This window comes from Chiloscyllium plagiosum, chromosome 6 (assembly GCF_004010195.1).
Source record: "Chiloscyllium plagiosum isolate BGI_BamShark_2017 chromosome 6, ASM401019v2, whole genome shotgun sequence".
Lineage (NCBI taxonomy): Eukaryota > Metazoa > Chordata > Chondrichthyes > Orectolobiformes > Hemiscylliidae > Chiloscyllium > Chiloscyllium plagiosum.
In genome coordinates, this window is record NC_057715.1 from 89,046,742 (window position 1) to 89,063,611 (window position 16,870).

Here is a 16,870-nt window from a genome sequence, read left to right on the forward strand (position 1 = left end):
TGAATTAATGTAATAAATATACTAAAAAAAAACAGACAAGTTTGAATTTTTGATTTGGCTCAATACTATGAAATTCACTGACATGTTTGCACATTCCAATGTGTGAAGTAGATCTTAACTTAACCTGACTGTTTATTGATCCCAAAGTTTCCCATTGTATAATTACTTTTTGCCAGAGAAAAATGTGACAGGTATTGATTTGGATAGAAGCTTTTGAATAGCTGTTTCCCTTGACTAACAGTGAGTGTCATCTTTCAGCCATGATGAATGGCAACAATCTGGTTTGGCGTAATTACTTGCCAATGGAATGAACCTTTCATCCCCTCTGCATCATAATATCCCATAATCATCTTCATCTTTGAGCCCAAAGCACTGAACTATTGATTTCAGATAACTGAGGCGTAATCTTGCATTTGTGTGCTACTTTTTTTATGCATTGATGACTGTGTTGTACAGCTGAAACCTGACAAAGTTGATGCTGAGTAAAATAGTCATTTTGTCGCATTTACATTTTCATCAATCTGCTGCTATTAATTATTCCTGAACCATGAGAGGCCCATCCTGAAGGCAACCTAAACTTTGGGCCTTCTACTAGAACTGGAGTTTAAACCAGTAATCTGGAAGGTTACCAGATGATCAGTTTACTGTTGTAGCATTGAACTGAAATTAACAGCTATCAAATTTAATATTCACTGTTTATTTTAGCTCCACTAATTCTATTTTTATAACTTTCATTTTAATTATGTGTAAAATCAATTTTCTTGATGTTTACAAAATTACCTTCTTCAATTTTAAAGTGCTTGTGTAATCATAAAAAGTGGAATATGTAGACACAATAGATGGTAAAAAGACAATAAGCAATATGTCATAACATGAGGTGAACAAAAGAAAGCAAAGTGAAAATTACTTGGCATTGTATATGTCCATTAGAGAGTAAGTGGAGCAGACAACATTACAGCTGATTTTGTAAAATGTTAGAATCTGAAGAGCTGTATTAGTTAAACTAAACACTGCAAATCTGAAAATTAAATTTAATTCTTTGTGAATCAAATTGTCTTAAGAGCTTGCTGATGTTTTTACCTTGTGGCGAATGTCTATGGAAGAAGTGTGAAGCGGGAGGAAGGGCATTCCTCCTTCCAACTACAACTGCAATGCAAGTCTTATCTAATGTTAGTGTTTCCACTAATCTTCCACTAAAGGTTTCAACAGACCACTGGAAGAACCCACAAAAATATTTCTGACATATGTCCGAAAGTGTATATAAATAACATGAGATAAATTACTCAAATACAGAACCTTGGTCTTGGTGTTTAGGAATGAGAGTAGTCCGTCGTTTGGGAAATTCATGTTCTCACCAGGTGTTGAGATTTTATGGTATAGGCAGTTTTTCTTGACACATAGCTTTTTTAGTATAGGCATAGAATATAGGAGAAAGGAAAACCTGGCCAGTTTTGGTACTTTATTTGCAGGAGAATCGATTTTCTTTAGAGGCAGTTCAAAGAAGATTTTCTGGGTTCATTCCCAATATGGAAGGATTATGTTATGAGGTTAGGACTTTACTCATTGGAATTTAAAAGAATGAGAGATAATCTCATTGAAACATATAGGATTTTAAGGGGCTTGACAGATAAATGCTGAGAGAATGTTTCCCCTCATGGGAGATTCTAGGAGCAGAGGACATGGAAAGTCTGCAGAGGGATATAGATAGGTTAAGTGAGCGGACAACGGTCTGGCAGATGGAGTACAATGATGGTAAATGTGAGGTCATTCATTTTGGTAGGAATAACAACAAAATTGGCTACTATTTAAATAGTGAAAAACTGCAGAATGCTGCTGTGCAGAGGGACCTGGGTGTCCTTGTGCATGAATCTCAGAAAAATGTTTTGCAGGTGCAGAAGATAGTTAAGGAAGCCAATGGAATATTGACCTTTGTTGCTGTAGGGATGGAGTTTAAAACAGGGAGGTTATGCTGCAGCTGTGTAGGGTGCTGATGAGGCCAGAGATGGAGTAAAGTGTGCATTTTTGGTCTCTTTATTTAAGAAAGGATGCACTGGCACTGTAGGCGGTGTAGAGGATGTTCACTAGATTGATTCTGGAAGTGAGAGGGTTGGCTTATGAGGAGAGCTTGAGTATACTGGAAGTATACTCCATTGGAGTTTAGAAGAATGAGGGGGGATTGAATAGAAACATAAAATTATGAAGGAAATAGATAAGATAGAAGCAGGGAGGTTGTTTCCATTGGTGGGTGAAAGTCAAACTAGGGAGCATAGCCTCAAAATATGGGGGAAGCATACTTAGGACTGAGTTGAGGAAGAGCTTCTTCGCCCAAAAAGTTGTGAATCAGTGTAATTCCTTGCCCAGTGAATCAGTTTAATCTACCTCATTAGAGACAAAAAAAAGACTGCCATCCAAAGTAGACAAACAGGAGGGTGGAAGAACACACCTCAGTTACTGTTTTTAAGTCTAAGATAGATTTTTGACCAGTAAAGGAATTAAGGATTATGGTGAGCAGGCGAGTAAGTGGAGCGGAGTGACATGATTGAAACACAAAATCATGAAGGTCTGAAACAGGGTAGATGTGGGGAGGATATTACTACTTATGAGAGAGTCTAGCATTAGTAGGAATCACTGATGAAAATCAGGGTCGTCTCTTAAAAGCAGTCATGATTTGGAAATGCCGATGTTGGACTGGGATGTACAAAGTTAAAAATCACAACACCAGGTTATAGTCCAACAGGTTTATTGCGAAGCACTAACTTTTGGAGTACTGCTCCTTCAGATAGTTGTGGAGTATAAGATCGTAATAATTCTGATCTTATGATCTTATACTCCACAACCACCTGATGAAGGAGCAGCGCTCAAAAAGCTAGTGCTTCCAAATAAACCTGTTGGACTATAACCTTATTTTAGAATTGTGTAATCTTAAAATAAGAACTGACATTTCTTTTCCCTTACTGACAGTCATGAGGATTTAGAAGTCTCTCTCTGAAAAGATGGTGAAAGGAGAGTCGTTGAATACTTTTAAGGAAAAGATAGGTAGTTTCTTGTTCAGCAAGAGGATAAAAAGGTATCGGGGTGGGTGGAAATGCAGATTTGAGGTTACAATCAGCCATGATCTGAATAAATGATGGAGCAAACTTGAGAGGCTCAATAACCTACTCCTGATTGATACATGGAGAGTGGGCACAGACACTGTGGGCTGAATAGCTGCCTCATGTAATATAACAATTGTTGTTCTGAAGTTTGTTAAAAAGTAACTGAAATTAACTACTGAAAGAATATCTTGATTTAATTATTGATTATTAAACTTTATGAGGAATTTTAAAATTGGTTATTCTTGAAAGGACAACCTTAAATTTAAAATGTTCCCTGTTGGTGGGAACAGTTTGCTTTGAACTTACAGACTTAAATAAAACTAGTCTGATACTTTATTTTATAGAAACCCTACAGTGTGGAAACAGGTCCTTTGGCCCTACCAGTCCACACCGACCCTCCGAAGAATGACCCATTCCTGCGCCCAATTACTCTACATTTTATCCCTGACTAATGCACATAACCTAGACATCCCTAAATACTATGGGCAATTTAGTTTGGTCAATTCACCTAACCTGCACATCTTTGGATTGTGGGAGGAAACCGGAGCACCTGGAGGAAACCCACACAGACATGGGGAGAATGTGCAAGCTCCACACAGACATTTGCCCGAGGCTGGAATTGAACCCAGGTCCCTGGCGCTGTGCGGCAGCAGTGCTAACCATGGAGCCATCGTGTTGCATTGTACTTCTGATTATTCTTCTCCATCGGAGAGATAATGCTTAGTGTATTTTGATTGTACATTGTTGTTGATGTTTCAGTTGGCTGTGTATTAATCCTCTTAATTTAAAACTAAGTAAATCAGATGTATTTCAGAACAGACTTTCCTTGATTCATATTTTTACATGTGGAAATGATAACAAAAAACTAGCACACTTAATACTGCAAAAATAAATGTTCTTTGACTGTTAATCAGGACACAAAATAGTTTTATTTACCACTTTTGAAATTTCTCCAGGGCCTATTTTTGATTTTCTGAGGCGACATTTTGGTTTTCAGATCTACTATTTTATTCTTGCAACTTATTTATTAGTAATGCAGTCTCTGTACTTGAGTTGGTGTGTGCGATATTTGAACTTACAAAGAAGCAGCATTCAATATCCTCAATAATTATCAACCTTCCATTAAACTTAAAGCAATGATATTCAAGGAAAATATTAATTTTCTAAACATCATGGTATTTAAATTGCCATAAAACAATTGTTAACATTTTTTTTTCCAAAATGTCTGACTCTTAATTCTGCCATCATCCTAAACACAACTTCTGCAGACTGGTGAGGTCACAGCTCATGCATTTCCATCCTTTTGCTCAAAGTAATAGGTTTTAACCAGGCCTTTTTGTGGCCTTTTTATCCCCTACCCAGACATAATGTAGTCATCTGTTCCATGGCAGACACCACATGCCGCTTTGTTGTAGCAGACACTGCCCTCCCACCCCTATTCCCGCAAAATCCACGGATCTCCAATAAAAGCATAGCCCATGGCATAAGGTGTAAGTCTTGCCCCAGCAAAAGGTGTAAACCCTGGCTACTCCCTCACTGCCATCACTTATTTTCATAACTGCTTGCTGCTTTTCCACTTATAGGCCACTTCTCTCTGGCATTTGCAGATAATAAGCTCAGTAGTGAGTCTACCATCAAATGAAGGAGCGAGCCAACCGAGGATTGGAGAAGCAGTCTTCATACACTCTGCATTCTACATACAAAAGTGACTTTTCTCGCATTGTTACCAGTGATTGAAATTTCTTGCACAGTTTGGGATTTCAGGGATGGATTTGCCCATCATCCCTGTGTATTTTGAACATTGCTATTTATCATTTTAAAATTCCTGATTCTGAGCATTTGTTCTAGGTTTTTATTTTAAGTTTCAGTTTATAATTTTCATGTTAACGGGTTGCATGATAGAGTAAGGTCTTTGAATTCAAAGACTCATTCTTGTAGATGCAGTAACTTTTTTAAAATTTTGTTTTGCCTCACATTCTCTTTCCTGTCATTTTCATTCCCTTTTTATAAAGTAGCAATTCCAATGTCGGTGACTATTGTCTGTTTAATATTTGTTGAAACCTCTTTGTTTTGTGAAGTCCTGTTTTCTTCTCACCCTCCCTGTTCTTAACACAATTTTTTTTTAAGATTTGCTATATGATATATTTGATCTCAATTTTTTTGAGGTGTTTATTGCTGCAGTGGATCTTAGGTGTTTTTCTTACAATTTTTGGAAAAGTTGAAATATTGAATAGATTACTGATAGTCAACACAGCTGCTTCAATATTTTGAAGTGTTTGCTTTCACCCTAGGCTACAGCTGGCCTTTCACTGTTCATGGCCAAAGTGAAATCAATGTCTGGCCTAACAAAATGCAGATGAAAGCCATTCTAATCACATATGGTCATTTCCGTAATTCTCTCAGGCTCCAATTTCTTGCGCAATCACTGGAAATCAGATGCATATTTGATGGCTGTACCATGCTACAATTTCTGTTGGGTTAGGTTGTCTGGTTGGAAATGCAAACCGGTTGTATTTTCCAAAAATATGAATATGTCTGATGTCGTTAAAACTTTGCAATTATTGTTTAAATACTTAGTCCATTTTGTTGCATTGTTGAATTTACTTGAATCCTCCCTCTCAGGTGGTGAGCTATTATGTATTTCAATCTTTAAAAGGTCACAAAAGTACACAGTCTGTGATTAAAAACTTCACTCTGCCTTTTCTTCCTCAAATTAAAATAGTTCCTGATTTGATTGCAGACATTTATTACAATTACCTAGAGTGGAACCATTTAAAAGAAATATAATGCTGCTCCATTGGAATGTTGTAGAGAACTAAGAAGCAGTGGGAAGAGTAATGTCATGCACTTTAAATCAATTTTAACAGGGCCTATAAATATACTAATTATCCTTCAGTTCAAAAGATTTTTTATTATGAATGCTGATTATAAACAGTAGTTTCAGTGACAAGCGAATGGTGAAATAGTGAGAACATGATGACTAACAAATCAGTATTTTGCGTATCTGATCAGGAGATTGTTTTTAAAATCATCAACTCTAATAATTTTATGCACTGAAGTGGAAGGTTTTCATTTCTAAAATGATGACCATTGTCAACCTAGCTGCAATTGTTGCTGTAAGGCATGCCTCTCAGCATGATGTTTCACGTTGTGGTGACCTCACAAATGTTACCTTCTGAACTTTCTCTTTGCACAATATTATAATGTAGTCATACATCCGACCATTGCCTCTCTCCTCAATGGATATTGTCATGTAGTAGAGCGAAGTAATACATTTGGGTTGCTATTATAAGGAAGGGAAACTTAACATGCTGTGTGTGCATCATAATAATTTTGTCATATGCTTTCCACTGCTTCTGCATAGTCCATCCTGTGAGAACTCAGCAGAGGAGAAGAAAGCTGTTCAGGTTATAGAGTCATAGAGATGTACAGCACGGAAACAGACCCTTCAATCCAACTCGTCTATGCCGACCAGATATCCTAACCTAATCTAGTTCCATTTGCCAGCACTTGGCCCACACCCCTCTAAACCTTTCCTATTCATGTAGCCATCCAGATGCCTTTTAAATGCTGTAATTGTACCAGCCTCCAACACTTCCTCTGGTAGCTCATTCCATGCATGCACCACCTTCTGTCTTAAAACATCATCCCTTTGGTCCCTTTTATATCTTTCCCCTCTCACTCTAAACCTATGCAGTCTAGTTCTGGACTCCCCCACCCCAGGGAAAAGACCTCTGACGCTTCAGGGAAAACAGCCCCAGCCCATTCAGCCTCTCCCAATAGCTTTAATCCCCCAAGCCTGGCAACATCCATGTAAATTTTGTTTGAAACCTTTAAAGTTTCACAACATCCTCCTGATACAAAGGAAACCAGAATTCCATGCAATATTCCAAAATTGGCCCAACCAATGTCCTGGTCAGCCACAACATGACTTCCAACTCCTATTCTCAATGGTCTGACCAATAAAGGAAAGCATACAAAATGCCTTATTCACTATCCTATCTACTGCGACTCTACTTTCATGGAACTATGAATTTGCTCTTGATGGTCTCTTTGTTCAGCAACATTCCCCAGGACCTTACCATTAAGTGTATAAGTCAGGTTGTGATTTTTTGCTTTTTCAAAATGCAGCATCTTGCATTTATCTAAATTAAACTCCATCTGCCACTCCTCAACCCATTGGCCCATCTGATCAAGATCACGTTGTACTCTGAGGTAACCTTCTTCGCTGTCCCCTACACCTCCAAGTTTGGTGTCATCTGCAAATTTACTAACTCTACTTTTCATGTTCACATCCAAATCATTTATATAAATGACAAAAAGCAGTGAACCCAGCACCAATATTTGTGGCACTGCACTGGTCACAGGCCTCCAGTCTGAAAACAGCCCTCCACCACCTCCCTCTGTCTTCTACCTTTGAGCCAGTTCTGTATCCAAGTGGCTAGTTCCCCCCTGTATTCTATGAGATCTAACTTTGCTAACCAGTCCCCCATGGGGAACGTTGTTGTATGCCTTAATGAACTCCAAATAGATCACATCTACCACTTTGCCTTCATCGATCCTCTTTGTTACTTCTTCTAAAAACTCAATTAAGTTCGTGAGACATGATTTCCCACGCATAAAGCCATGCTGACCATCCCTAAGCAGTCTTTGCGTTTCCCCAATTCATGTAAATTCTGTCCGTCAGGATTCCCTCCAACATCTTGCCCACCACCGATGTCAGACTCGCCGGTCTGTAGTTCCCTGACTTTTCCTTACCACCTTTCTTAAACAGTAGCACCACGTTAGCCAGCCTCCAGTCTTCCAGCACTTCACCTGTGAGTATTGATAATGCAAATATCTCAGCAAGCGGCCCAGCAATCACTTCCCTAGCTTCCCACAGAGTTCTAGGGTGCACCTGATCAGGTCCTGTGGATTTATCCACTTGCATGCATTTCATGACATCCAGGATCGCCACCTCAATAATGTGGACATTTTTCATATTTCCCCATATTCTATATCTTCCATGTCCTCCTCCCACAGTAAACACTGATGCAAAATACTCGTTTAGTATCTCTCCCATCTCCTGTGGCTCCACACGTGGGTTGCCTTGCTGATTTTTGAGGGGCCCTATTCTCTCCCTACTTCCCCTTTTGCCCTTAATGTACTTATAAAATCCCTTTGGATTCTCCTTAACACTGTTTGCCAAAGCTATCTCATGTCCCCTTTTTGCCCTCCTGATTTCTCACTTAAGTATACTCGTACTGCCTTCGTACTCTTCTAAGGATTCATTCGTTCTCTCATGTCTATACCTGATATATTCTTTTCCAGGCTGATGCAACACTTTAAATGTATTCTTTCTAAGTTTTGAAGGCCTGAGAACCCTGCCAAAAACTACTCCAAATGTACTTGTGCAGGGACTTGGCAATGGAAAGGCAAGAAAAGGCTCAGATTGGGAGCCAAGGACAATGAATTATAATTGCAGGTATAGAGTTCCTACTTTCATGCCTATCATTTGGTCATCAGTATTCTTCCATGCCAGCACCATGTCCTGTCATTTAGCTCCAGACCAACTTAAGTGAAATTCAGCAATGCATCGTAAAGCCACAGATCAGTCTTCCTATTTAAGGTTGGCACCCAAAGTATGCACTGTGTGAACAGCTACACAGATTCATTTAAGAGGCATGCTCGAGACTCAAGTTGGAAACTATTTTCTCTGTGGTAGGCATTCTCACAATTTGCCACACCGCAACTGACAAGGCAGGAAGTTAGTTTCCTCCATTCACTTAACTATTATAGTGATTGTGCATGGTATGTTTATAACTACTGATTTGAATGATGCATCTCAGTGATAGCTCCAATGGTTCATATCCAGCTGAGTGGAGATTGGAGAGTTTTGCATACCACAAACAGGGACTCTTCACAATTGTCCCTGCCAACACTGCCTACTAATGCTCAGTCAGAAATCCAACTGTTTCTATTTCCAGCTCTCCAGATTTTCCAGCTGTTTCTGCTTTTGTTTTTGATTCTGATTTCCAGAATCCACAGTGCTTTGTGTTTTTTTTTATAAAAGCAGAACTGAATTCCAAGATTTCTTATTTTGTTGCATTTATGTCATTTCCTATCATATCCAATCTCCTCTTATTCAAAACAATTCTCCCTTGAACCTCCAAAACTCCTTTTGAGAGATCCAATTATTCTATCAAGTTTGAGGAACAGAAGCAGATGTGAAATCAATACCTAATTTCATATTGATTAGATTACTTACTTAGATTACTTAGTGTGGAAACAGGCCCTACGGCCCAACAAGTCCACACCGACCCACCACCCATCCATACATTTACCCTTTCATCTGACACTACGGGCAATTTAGCATGGCCAATTCACCTGACCTGCACATCTTTGGACTATGGGAGGAAACCGGAGCACCCGGAGGAAACCCACACAGACACGGGGAGAATGTGCAATCTCCACACAGTCAGTCACCTGAGGCGGGAATTGAACCCGGGTCTCTGGCACTGTAAGGCAGCAGTGCTAACCACTGTGCCACCATGCTGCATTGGATCTGCAAATTCTAATTGCATAACCTCAGACCACTGGTTTATTGTAGATTCAATGAATGCCATCACACGTCTTAAATATGATTGCCAATTCATAGAATGATATAATCCCCACAGTGTGGAAACAGGCCATTAAGTCCAACAAGCCCATATTGACCCTCCAAACAGCGTCCCACTCAGATGGATCCCCTAACCTATCCCTGTAACTCTACATTTCCTGTGGCTAATGCAGCTAACCTGCATATCTCTGAACACTATGGGCAATTTAGCATAGCCAATCCACCTAACTTGCACATCTTTGGACTCTGGGAGGAAACTGGAGTGCCTGGTGAAAACCCAAGCAGACACTGAGACAACTTGCAAACTTCGTACAGACAGTCGCCCGACATTAGAATTGAACTTGGGTCCCTGCACAATGAGGTAAGAGTGCTTACCACTGAGCCACCATGCCATACCCTCAATTATTTAATAATATCCATGTTTTTAACCACTTATAGTTAACTGTACCATTCCAGTGCAAATTATCTCCAAATCCAATTTCTGGAATTGATAATTGTTCTCTAAAACTTTACATCTAATATATTTGCACTTCATTTTCATTAGTTTATTTATTGAATAATCTGCAAGGCTATGAGAAAAAACATGAGATTGATTTCATATAATATTCCTATAATGAGTCAGTGCAGGTATGATGGCCTAAATGGCCTCCTTGTGTGCTGCAACACTTGTGTGATTTATTGTAGTTACTTCTATATACAATGCTGAAATTGAGCATGAAGAGAAAAGTTCCAAGACATTTTAAAATGTATTCTACGTTTATGTTGAAAAATTAGTAACTAAGTAAGCTCATCAATGCAGAGTAACACGTGATATATCATTCATTATTTGAGTTACCATATGCTATCATAGCAGCTGATGAGAAAGTAGAAATGCTGCAATGACTTAAATATGGTTTTCATATGCTACACTTAAAATATCTGCAATTTATTTAATGTACTTAATATGAAATTGGAGAAAATATGTAAACATTATATTTTTAAAAAATAATTAGTTTTACTGTTCCTGATGTGCACAACAAACTAAGTGGGCATTGAGTCAACACAGTTTGGTTGCCAGTTCCGTAGCCTTTGCAATCTAGCCCACAGATTTGGTGTACAGAATGCCACCACCCGAATGATGATTGATCTCATCAAATCGCTTATTTTAGTTTGTCAACACGGCCTCAATCACATTGGCCACTGTTCCCTTATCCTCAGGGTTGATCTGAGCCAGGGCATGGCAGTTGTCAGTGTTTCGGTGCACCAGATGCACAAACCTGACTTTGCCAATGACAACTGTTATGACACAGGGTAAACCCTATTGCTCATTAAACCAAACACACAGAAAAGCTCATCTCACCTCATAATCTGTTCAAATGTAAGCGACCGAGACCGACCCACATTCTACTATTTGAAGAAAACATAACAATTTTATTCTTTAACTCCAAAAGCGAACATTGACCAACCACCATTTACAACTCTAATCCTCTTTCTCTTAAAGATTTGTTATCTACCTCCCACTCTAGAACGATGTACTGCTGCGATAAAGCTTCTATTAAATTTACAGCAAATCAGTTTTCAAAACCAGATCGCAGCTCTGGTGTTGAACTTTCTCTGTTGATCTCTCTGGGTCGTCTTCGGTCTTTTGCTGCAAAGATGTTTCATACAATAAAGGTACTTTTTAAAGAGAGGGTTTGCAGGCAGTCTGTCGATGGCAGAAGGTGCTGTTTCTCTGGCTAACTGTCCAAAATGCCTGCTTTTTATACCCCAAAACATCGGATCATCTCATTGGCTCAATGTTGTCAAAATAATAAAATGCAAATTCAATTGGGTTTTAATATCGTGGGGCATAATTTAAACTGGTTAAATTCAAACTGCTGTGAAAACAACTCAGGATCTAAGTTATAGCCAAAATGTTACATCTTCAAATTGTCCAGTACTTTCTGTGACATCACAGGTGTTTGCCAGCTTTCACTCTCTCACGTGCTTTCAACTTCATAATACAATGCAGCAAGGAACTCCCAACTTCTGGTAGACAGCTGGCAGAAACACAACCAGCTCAATACGATCAAGGCTATGTGCGACAATCACTAACTTTCATACTCTCCACCTAAGTGATGACATGTTCACATCTGCTTGAGAACTGCTAGTCTCTTTGTGGGAGTGTCTGCCTTCCCAGTTGCCTTAAGATGGGCTCAGACTAACAGCAGCTGCTTTCTCTCTAGCTTTGTTTCAGGCCTGTATTAAAGGCCGATTTGAAGAGTTGAGTGGCCGTCTGCCTCTCCAAGGCTTGAGTGAACTGACTAATCGCTGGAGGCACCTTCAGATGCTTGTACGGAATGACGCTTTGTTGCTGAAGTGTTGCATATACTGAGACTATTTCACAAATCTCGTCAGGTCTGTCTTGGGTTGGATGCCCTGACCAATCTCAAAGGTTTTGGGTCTGTTCTTGAACTGAGGGCTCACAACTTTTTTCATCTCATGTTTCCTTTTGATGGAAATGGGTGGGCCCACCTTCTTGCCCTTGACTTTCTTTCCTTTCAATTAGTTTAATTCTAATTATTGGAAATATTGCAGTATCTAGTAACTTCTGTGCAAGAAAAGAAGCTTACAAATTTAGTTTTAGCTCTAAATCTAGAGATTTTTTTATTCTATATATTCTAATCATTCAAGTTTTGCTTCAATAAAATTTCCAACCATTTGAAATAAGTTGTACATATAAGCTGGAGGTGTGTAGTATATGATATATCAACACCCAGTTTTATTCTTCAGATTTCATTTTGGAACTTTTCTTAACTAACTTTTTTGTTAGTTTAAGGGTGCAAATTGGTAAGATCACTTAACCTCAGAAGTTGCTCATATTTAGTTGATTTTTGTTGCCTCAGGTAACTGTCTGTGTGGAGTTTGCACATTCTCCCCATGTCTGCTTCGGTTTCCTCCCACAGTCCAAAAATGTGCAGGTTAGGTGGATTGGCCATGCTGAATTGCCCGTAGTGTTAAGTGTAGGGGAATGGGTCTGGGTGGGTTGCTCTTCGGAGGGTCGGTGTGGACTTGTTGGGCCGAAGGGCCTGTTTCCACACTAATCTAATCTAAAGAAATTGTATATCACTGAGTGAACATTAACATTTGAGGGCTTCAGAGGTTTCTTCATAACTCCTTTTATTCTTTCTTTGTGAATCATTCCTAAATACATGCAACAGCTATGAAATAGTGCTGCTTGACTTCTTCTTTCATGTTTCACTCCTATTGTCATATCAACATAAGAGATAGGAGCAGGAGAAAACCATTCAGCCCACAAGGCTACCCTGCCATTCTGTAAAAGAATGGCTAATCTGTCTCAACCGTCAACTCCTCTTTGGTCAGTTCCTCAGTCCTCAACTCTTCAAAATTTCAGGATCTTATTACCTCCTTTTTAAATACTTTGTCATATAGTCTCCACAACTAGGATAGAGAGTTCCAGATATTTGTGACCCTCTGAGACATGAAACTCCTCCTTTAATTTTAAATGAGTGTCCCCTTATTCTGTAACTGTCCCATTGAGACTCCCCCATCAACAAAAATATCTCTCAACATCTACCGTGTCTGGGCCCCTCAGATTATTGTATGTTTCAAAAAGATCATCTCTCATTCTACTAAACTTTAATGAATAAAGGCTTGAGCCATTTAGCTATTCTTGACAAGTGAACCCCTTCATCCCAGGAGTCAAATTGATGAATCTGTTTTGAACTGCCTCCAATGCTTGTATTGTTTTTCTTAAATGCAGGGATCAAGGCTGTACACAGTACTGCAGGGGTGGCCTCACCCCAACACCATGCACTCTTGTAATAAAACTTTGTTATTTTTAAATGCCAATACTGTAGCAATGAAGGCCAAAACTTCATTTGCCGGTCCTAATTACTTGCTGCACCCGCATACTTATTTTACATGTAACATGCACAAGAACACGCAGATTCCTGTGTTTCACTTTTTTGGAGTCTCTCTCATTTAAATAATCTGCCTTTTGATATTTCCTACCAACATGCATGATGTCACACTTTCCTATGTTAAACACAACCTACCAAGCTTTTGCCCATTTGTCCTCATCACAACATGCCCTCCCACCTATTTTTGTATCAGCAGCAAATTTGGATATATTAGGTTATATAAGGGGCAGCACAGTGCTCAGTGGTTCACACTGCAACCTCATAATGCTAGGGATCCGGGTTCGATTCCTCAGGTGACTATTTGCATGGAATTTACACACTCTCCCAGTAACTACGAGGGATTTCCTCCGGGTGCTCCAGTTTGCTCCCACAGTCCAATGATGTGCACGTCAAGTGGATTGGTCATACAAAATTGCCCCTAGTATCCAGGGATGTGTAGGCTAGGTGGATTGGCTGTGAGAAATGAAGGATTACCAGGATAGGGTAAAGGGGTAGTTCTGAGTGGAATGCTGTTCAGAGGGTCGGTGTGGACTAGCTGGGCCAAAGGGCCTGTTTCCACACTGTAGGAATTCTATTCTATTCATTACGCTCTTGCCCCTCCTTCAAGTCATTAACATAGATAGTAAATAATTGAGGCCCTTTGGTCTTTCCAATTTGAAAAATACCAATTAATCCTGACTCTCCATCTGTGTGTTGATCAGTCTTCAGTCTATACTTTGCTTTCAGTATAGTGAGCTCCTATCTTGTGCAGTAACCTTTTACATGTCAAGATATCAAATTCCTTCACAAAATCCAAATTTAGCATATTCTCATCCCTTTTAACAGCACTGTTCATTATATCCTCAAAGAGCTCTAGAAAATTTATTAATGCATTTTCCATAGAATCACAGTCATAGAGAAATACAGCAAATACAGCAAATGGACGGTCCAACCCGTCCATGCCGACCAGATATCTCAACCCAATCTAGTCCCATCTGCCAGCACCCAGCCCATATCCCTCCAAACCCTTCCTATTCACCCAAATGCCTCTTCAATGTTGCACTTGTACAAGCCTCCACCAATTCCTCTGGCAGCTCATTCCATACACGTACCACCCTCTGTGTGGAAAAAAATTGCCCTGTAGGTCTCTTTTATATCTTTCCCCTCTGACCCTAAACCTATGCCCTCTAGTTCTGGACTCCCTGACCCCAGGGAAAAGACTTTGCCTATTTACCCGAACCACGCCCCTCATAATTTTGTAAACCTTTATAAGGTTACTCCTCAGCCTCTGACGCTCCAGGGAAAACAGTCGCAGCCTGTTCAGCCTCTCCCAATAGCTCAAATCCTCCAACCCTGGCAACATCCTTGTAAATCTTTTCTGAACCCTTTCAAGTATCACAACATCTTTTCGATAGGAAGGAGACCAGAATTGCACGCAATATTCCAACAGTGGCCTAACCAATGTCCTGTACAGCTGCAACATGACCTCCCAACTCCTGTACTTAATACTCTGACCAAGAAAAGAAAACACACCACACGCCTTCTTCACTATCCTACCTACCTGCGACTCCACTTTCACTGAGCTATGAACCTGCACTCCAAGGTCTCTTTGTTCAGCAACACTCCCTAGGACCTTACCATTAAGTGTATAAGTCCTGCTCCACTACACCTCCAATTTTGGTGTCATCTGCAAACTTACTAACTGTACCTCTTATGTTTGCATCCAAATCATTTACGTATATGACAAAAAGTAGAGGACCCAGCACCGATCCTTGTGGCACTCCACTGGTCACTGGCCTCCAGTCTGAAAAACAACCCTCTACCACCATCCTCTGTCTTCTACCTTTGAGCCAGTTCTGTATCAAGTGGCTAGTTCTCCCTGTATTCCATGTGATCTAACCTTGTTAATCAGTCTCCCTTGGGGAACCTTGTCAAACGCCTTACTGAAGTTCATATAGATCACATCTACCGCACTGCCCTCATTAATTCTCTTTGTTACTTCCTCAAAAAACTTTGTGAGACATGAATTTCCACGCAGAAAGCCATGTTGACTATCGCTAATCAGTCCTTGCCTTTCCAAATACTACACCCTGTCCCTCAGGATTCCCACCAACAACTTGCCCACCACCAACGTCAGGCTTACTGGTCCCTGGCTTGTCCTTACCACCCTTCTTAAAGAGTGGCACCACGTTAGCCAACCTCCAGTATTCCGGCACCTCACTTGTGACTATCGATGATACAAATATCTCAGCAAGAGGCCACCCACCCCTTGCCTCCCTTTCTATCCTTCCTGTAGCATTTGTATCCTGGAACATTAAGCTGCCAGTCCTGCCCATCCTTGAGCCATGTTTCTGTAATTGCTATGATATCCCAGTCCCATGTTCCTTACCATGCCCTGAGTTCATCTACCTTCCCTGTTCGGCCCCTTGCATTGAAATAAATGCAGTTTAATTTATTAGTCCTACCTCCCTTTGACAAAACTATGTTAACTCCATTTGATTGCATTAACCTTTTCTAATTGTCCTGCTATTCCTTTCTTAATAATGACAGATGTTCATTTCACTGACCTCTAGTTTTCTGCTTTGTCCATCTTGCACAGGGATTCCACTGGAACCTTCACAGAATCCAGTGAGTTTCAGAATATTTTAGCCAATGCCTCCACTGTCTCAGAACTACTTCCTTTCGCACTTTTGGATGCAGGCCATCAAATTTTTGCAACTTGATCAGAAAGTTCCAATTTCATTTTGTACTAGTCACTTTAGGCAGAACTTTTTAAGGGTCTGAGTAAAATGGACTATGGTGGGATTTGTGGCTAAATCAGGTGAGAAATCAAATGAAGCCGGTCTTAACACATGGTGGCTCTGTGGTTAGCACTGCTGCCTCACAGCACCAGTGACCTGGCTTCGATTCCAACCTCGGGCAACTGTGTGTGTGAAGTTTGCACATTCTCCCCGTGTCTGCGTGGGTTTCCTCTGGGTGCTCCAGTTTCCTCTCACAGTCCAAAGATGTGCAAGTTAGGTGAATTGACCATGCTAAATTGCCAGTAGTGTTCATGGATGTGTAGGTTAGGTGCATTAGTCAGGGGAAATGTAGAGTAATAGGGGTAGGGAAATGGGTCTGGGGGGGATATTCTTCAGAGGGTCAGTGTGGAATTGTTGGGCCAAATGATCTGTTTCCACACTATAGGAATTCTATGTAAAAAAAAAATTAACGTCAAGAACATTTGACTCCATTGTTGGTACTTTTGATAAGTGGTGAGGTGAGCTTTTTGCTGGTAGGTGGTGTTGCCAGTTAAG

General features: G+C 40.1%; 1 protein-coding gene and 1 pseudogene across 1 annotated transcript in view; one reads left to right on the forward strand and one right to left on the reverse strand.

The window, feature by feature from the left end:
• nbeaa (neurobeachin a) overlaps nucleotides 1-16,870 on the forward strand; it is an 849,844-nt gene that overhangs the window by 539,599 nt on the left and 293,375 nt on the right. The gene's annotated exons all lie outside the window — the stretch shown is intronic.
• On the reverse strand, nucleotides 10,769-13,696 carry LOC122551020 (annotated as a pseudogene).